The following is a 7,263-nucleotide window of genomic DNA, read 5'->3' as shown; positions in this document are numbered from 1 at the left end:
TAATTTGAACTATACCTACGATAGTTAAAATGATTCATGGCACATGGCGTCAGAGCCACGTTCAATGTCTCGGATTATCGGAAACAACAGGCACCTGTATTCCTTTATTTATTTCAAACTGTCTTAGCATTGTTTAGAAAAGATTAAAAGACTATTTAAATAATTCTTTTTTAAACAATGGTCTTAGTTTTCACTGTTCGTAAATAACATAACATTGTTCCGATTGTGACTGTATTGTGTGTAGTACAGAGTCTTGTATTGTTCGCTTCCCTTTGCTTAGGTTTGTGTTTGCGTGTTTTTAGTAATTTAGATGTCAGGTACTGTGCATATAAATATACTTCATGTTATTTCAATTACATATAACGAAGTTTATCTGTAAGTATACCGTATTTTATTAATTTTTACCATATTCTCCGGGTAACCCGGATTTTCGATAACCCGGATCGGCCGCGGTCCCGATTAATCCGAGTTATCGAGGTTCCACTGTAATTTAAAACTTACTTATCTTACTATAAATCCACATTATCTAAAATTTGTAGATTCAGAGTTTCATAGATACAAAACATATAATATGGTTATAATAACTTTCCTTACAAAGTGGCATATCGGCAAGTAAAGCTCAGACCCCGTTAATACCTGAAACAGGGTTTCTGCAATAACTTGCTTTTCTATGTGCCAACCACCTCGAGAAGTTCCCTTTTCAAAGTTGGCAATTTCGAACAAAGACATCCACATCAATAAACCCCATTAGAATTCAACTACGGCAAGTTTTCGTATCCCATTTCAAACGGCGCGTCTAATCTCTGGTAAGGCCAAAAACGTGCAGTGATACGTGCAAAGTAAGGGTATATATTATATTTGAATTAACCTGGAATAGGCCGGTCTTGAAGAATAGTGTGTAGCAGAAACTAGTGAAATAAAGAATGAGACTGTACAATAAACTCACTTGAGAAAAAAATTATATTAAGATCATCGGTACATAATTCGCAAATATTTTACGGCTATCCATACTTTTCCTGGGCATAGGTAAATTGAGTCCCGTATACCTGAATTAAGAAGGGTCAAAATATTTAGATGGTCGAATTGAGTCCCGGGCATCGTAATCCTTCTAATTACCTTTTAATAGCTTTTTAATTTGTAAGTATTGTATTGGTTATGCATTTATGGTAATCAAATAAAAAATAATATGTATACCACAAAATATTTAGTATAGAGTGCGATCTATCTGTATACGATACAGTGTTGATTGCCAATGAAAATCGTTCTTAGTGAAAAAGAAAAACAATAATTGATTGTGTTGAATGGCTTCAAACATCGTTTTCAAAATTATTTAAAAAATGACGGCAAGCGTTGGATTTGTTGTGCGCAGACGAAAGAAAAATGTAAAGCATTTTTAAAAACCCAAGGGGACAACGTAGTGACGGAAATTATGGATGACCACAATCATAGTTAATTAAACGAAGATGTACTCAATCGTCATATGTTAGTAACTCCTTGAAGTGAAAGACCGTAGAAGATAACAGTGAACGACCTATGAAAATGGCGGATATGAAAATTTTGCATGAGGAATTACGAAATGGCAATATTAGTACCTTGGTTACCAAAGATGTGGAATTGGTCAGAAAATATGTATAACGCCCGACGATCTCTTCTGCCTAAATTGCCAAAAAGTATGGAAGAAACTCATGAACATTAAAACATTTCCAGTGAATACCAACAAAAAGGAGGATTTTCTAATGGTAAACGACATACAAAAACCAAATTATTGTTTTATTACAACAGCAATTGAACTTTTGAATATTGCTCAAAGTTTTTTATGCAAATGTTCTCCATCCATGATCTAAAAGAAGATCATTATATACCTTTGGTTTTCTTCTTATTGCCAAATAGAAAAAAAACATACATATACATAGACTGGCATTTAAATACCTTACTTAGCACAGATTTAGCATGTATATGTGGTTATATTGTTTACTGTAAATATTTTAGGATTGCATTTTTGTAATAAAATTATATGTTATAAAATAAATTATTGTTTTCTCATTCCTAGAAAACATTACGTACACCGACTAAGCCCCAGGGAGGCACGGGACTCAATTTACCCATCTTCGGGACTCAACTCGGCTATTGGAAAGACGGATTATAAATTCTGGGACTCAATTAGGTTACTCCGCTTTTCCTGTCTTTACACGAAAAATTACGTGTAGTAAAATTCACACTGGTATGGATATGTAAACATTACTAGAATGTCATTCTACTTGACAATGTCATCATTAACTTTTGAATGTTCGTGGATAACTGTTTTTTGTATAATCGCAAATTATTCATTCATTTAATAAATTTGATAATTTTTTCACTAACTATGTATTCAGTGATTGTAATAATTTATATGTACAACAAAAACTAATACTCAAACGAGAAAAGAGCAAAAGTGTTAAAGTGATTTTTTAATAATATATTGTTACTACGGAACGCTTAAATTTTTAACATTTTTAATAAAAATATACTTGGATCACATAATATATCCTGATGTATTCTCTGCTTGGATCTTCCATAAATAATAAACAACAAATACCTTTTTATTAAGTTTACGTCTTAAATCAATTATTTATCACATACACTATCAATATTATTTAATCAACAACTCAAAATATTCCCGATGTCATGTCAAATATTTAAAACTGCTACTGTCTTGTCATCATATTCTATTTGACTCGGTGCGTTGTATGACAAAGATAGAGAATGTTCGATTTGGAAAATATCGCCACGGACACGGTGTCCATTTTTTTCGAATCCTAAAAAAAGTAATAAATATTTTTAAAAAATTTAAACGCAGAATGAGAGAATAAATTATTATCGAGGGCCGAAAGTCCCTTAGAATAAATAAAAAGTTTCTTTTGAATGAGATATTTGGAATTAAAAATCACACTACATTTTCTCTTAGTTTTTCACCCCTGTAATTTATTAAAATAAACATTATAGAAGTTTTCAGGGGCTCTCGGCCCTCTGTAAGAATGTAATCTTTCATTCTGCGTTTACATTTTTCAAAAATACTTATTAGTTTTCTCACCAAAATAACCAACGGGGAAGTGGCTCAAGCGCTTCAAAAAATAAAGAAAGGAAAAGCGGTAGGACCAGATGATATTCCTGGGGAAGTATGGAGAACATTGGGAGAGACAGGAACAAGGTGGCTAGCAGGTCCATTTAATAGAATTATGGAAGTTGGACAAATGCCAGACGAATGGAGAAGCAGTATACTGGTACCTGTTTACAAAAACAAGGGAGATATACAACAATGTACAAACTACAGGGCTATAAAACTGCTTAGCCACACCATGAAAATATGGAAAAGAGTAATTGATAGACGGATACGTGAAGAGACCGAAATATCCGAGAATCAATTTGGCTTTATGCAGGGTAGATCAGCAACAGATGCAATTTTCATTATAAGGCAGTTGATGGAAAAATACAGGAGTAAAGAAACAAAAGCTCATATGGTATTCATTGATCTTGAGAAAGCATATGATAGAGTTCCTCGAGAGATCCTGTGGTGGGCACTCAATAAGAAAGGAGTCCCTGGTGAATATGTAAAGATTGTGAAGGATATGTATGAGGGAGTAACGACTAGTGTTAGGACAGGTGTGGGAGAGACTGATAAATTTCATGTGAAAGTAGGATTGCACCAAGGCTCTGTGCTTAGTCCGTATTTATTCTCATTAGTTTTGGACCAGATAACAGCGAAACTACAGGGTAACATTCCATGGTGCTTAATGTATGCTGATGATATCGTGTTAGTAGGAAATAGTGAAAGAGACTTGGAACAAAAACTGGAACAGTGGAGACAAGCTCTGGAGGAAAAAGGTTTAAAACTTAGTAGGACAAAAACAGAGTATTTGGAATGTTCATTTAAAGATGGAGCTACTACAAATAAAATGGTATCTTTGGATGGTGAAATGATTGTGAAAAGCAATAGTTTTAAGTACCTAGGATCGGTATTACAGAGTGATGGAGAAATAGATGGAGATGCATGCAGTAGAATTAGGGCTGGATGGATAAAATGGAAAGAAGCGAGTGGTGTGTTGTGTGACAGAAAAATTCCAATGAAGCTGAAGGGAAAATTCTATAAAACAGCCATAAGACCGGCTATGATGTACGGAACTGAATGTTGGGCAGTGAAAAAGAAAGAGGAACAACGAATGCATGTGGCGGAAATGAGAATGCTTAGATGGCTGAGTGGAGTGACAAAGAAGGATAAAATTAGAAATGAGTATATTAGGGGAAGTCTAGGTGTGGCACCAATTGATGCCAAAATGAGAGAGCATAGATTAAGATGGTTTGGTCATGTTCAACGTCGAGACGTTAATCATTCAATACGAAGAGTAGCTGAAGTGCAGATTTCTGGAAGGAGTAGGAAAGGAAGACCAAAGAAGACCTGGGGGGAGACGATAAGGCAGGACATGTTGGTAAAGGGAATTAACATTGATATGACCCAAGATAGAATTGTGTGGAGAAAGGCAATTAGGGAAGCCGACCCCGCATAGGGATAAGGCAAAGAGAATGATGATGATGATGATGACTTATTAGTTTTCTCAGGATTCGAAAAAAATAAATCCCCATTTGAATAGCACTGCAGCCGAAAATACGTACCCATCCCCTTAAAATATATTGTAAGTCTAGTAAAACCGTATGCTATAGAAACAATAGTGCAATATACAGAGGATGAAATATACGATAATGGCCATGTTTATCATAGAAGATTACTCCCTGTAGAAATTGCAGCTGTTTTTATTTTAAAATCCTTCATAATCTATCCAGATATGGCAAACCTTTACACATCCTACTTTAAGAACTCGACAAATCAGTTGTTTACTATCAGTCTTGTCAAAAATAATGGAAAAGTTTCTGATGAAGAGACTGATATAAACTGTCGCAGCCAAAATCTTAACCCGGCATTGGTCGCAGGTTTTGAGATTTTGTCTCGCAGTTTCAGAATATTGCACACAACTTTTTCCCTACTAAATTACACATGCTGTATTTCCTTCTAGCTTCTAGTCTCCTAATTATCCTTCCTCTACAATCGAATAGACGCCTCTGCTCAGATGGTGTTCCAGTTGACTATTATTTCTACATTTTTAGACTAAAATATACAAGCGCATCAACAGTCACATTGTGTAAACCTAATAAAACCTCGGTTTAAAATCTATTTTAAAAATGTTTTCTTGTAAAAAAAGGCAAAAGTTGGATATGTGAGACAAAATCTCAGGCACGACCACTGACGTAATAGCCAACCTAGCGACCAATGCCGGGTTAATTCCAGACTATCAATTTGGGTTTCTTCAGAAACACTCGATAGTAGAACAAGTGCATCGTGTTGTTAACAATAATTTATCAAAGCATTCTAAGATAAAAGTTACTGTGGTCAGCTTTCTTGGATGTGAGCAAAGCATTTGACAAGGTGTGGCATGAGGGACTCCTTTACAAATTAAAAAAGCAGCTGCCAACAACAATTAATATCTTCTCCTTCAAGTGCCATCTCCGCGACGGTGGACAGCAATCATCATAGCTATTCGGACCTTAGAGACGGCTGCTCTGAAAAGTTCGTTTGATGTACATCCGTACCATTCACTCAGGTTGCTCAGCCACGATATTCTGCGTCTCCCTATGCTTCTTCTTCCTTGAATCTTTCTCGGCATAATGAGTTGGAGCAAGTTGTATCTCTCTCCCCTTGTAATATGCCAGAGATATTCCAAATTTTCTGGTTTTGATTGTATTTAAGACATTTCTCTATTAAGCTTTCTCAGAACCTCTTTGTTTGTGACGTGTTTTGTCCATGATATTTTCAGAATTCTTCTATACACCCACAACTCAATATACATACTTAACTCAACAACGATATATTTGAATCTAAAATCCTATTTACAAGAACGATATTCAGAGTCAGATATAAAAAATAAAATAACTACACTACGCATCATCAAATCAGGGGTCCCACAAGAGAGTGTCTTAGGCCCAATCTTATACCTATTCTTCACGGCTGATCTGCCATGTACTGATGACACAGCAATACGCAGACTACGTTTGCGGATGACACATCAATATTAGCAGTAAAGAGAAATCCTGAAATAGCAGCTACAATACTAAAAACCAGTCTCAACAATATAGCAACGTAGCCAAGAAAATGGCGAATTACAATAAATGAAAATAAATCTGTACACATAACATTTACAAAATGCCATAGTTAAACGCGAAAGCATCACATTTAACAATGAACAAATACCTAAAACAGACAGCTGAAATATTTAGGAATAAACCTGGACAAACATCTAACCTGGCGTACCCATACATGGAAAACAAGAAAGCAGCCGGATACTACATAGAAAAAGCTGAACTGGCTCCTTGGCATAAAATCACAATTATCATTACGAAACAAATTATTAGCGTACAATACCGTTCTCAACCCTGTGTGGACCTATGGAATCCAGTTATGGCGAACAGCATCTAAATCGAACATTGTTTTCATCGAGAGATTCCAGTGAAAAGCTCAATGCAGGATAGTATATGCTCCCTGGTTTCTAACCAACCGAGACATTTATAATGATTTAGAGATGCCAAATTTATATGGACATTTATATGGATAAAGACGAAGTAAAAAGACTTACCTTGATCTTCAACAATATATACCAAAGTGGAAAAATACCTTAACAGTGGCTAAGATCAACTTTTATAACAATCCCTAAAAAACCCAATGCCAAGAAATGTGAAGAGTATCGAATAATAAGCCTTATGAGCCATCTTCTGAAAACTTTTTTAAAAATTATACATAAAAGAATATATAAAAAGTGTGAAGAACACATGACAAACACACAATTCGGCTTCAGAGATGCATTGGGTACTCGAGAGGCACTTTTTGCAATACAAGTTCTCTTTCAAAGATGTAGAGACGTGAATTGTGATATATATGTGTGTTTTGTTGATTACAGAAAGCGTTCTATAAAATAAAACATGACGAACTGATGAAAATATTAAATTCAATTGGTCTAGATAGCAGAGATCGCCGTATAATAAACAATATCTATTACGAACAAACTGCAGCTGTTAGAGTAGGGGATCAGTTAACAGACGACATAAAGATAAAAAGAGGTGTGCGACAGGGATGTATATTGTCCCCATTATTGTTCAATACATATTCAGAGCACATTATGAACCTAGCGCTAACGGACATAGACGAGGGAATACTTATAAACGGAGAACAACTGAACAACA

The sequence above is a fragment of the Diabrotica virgifera genome, chromosome 5 (assembly GCF_917563875.1).
Source record: "Diabrotica virgifera virgifera chromosome 5, PGI_DIABVI_V3a".
Lineage (NCBI taxonomy): Eukaryota > Metazoa > Arthropoda > Insecta > Coleoptera > Chrysomelidae > Diabrotica > Diabrotica virgifera.
The sequence above is the reverse complement of the archived record's forward strand: the minus strand, read 5'-3'. Positions refer to the sequence as shown.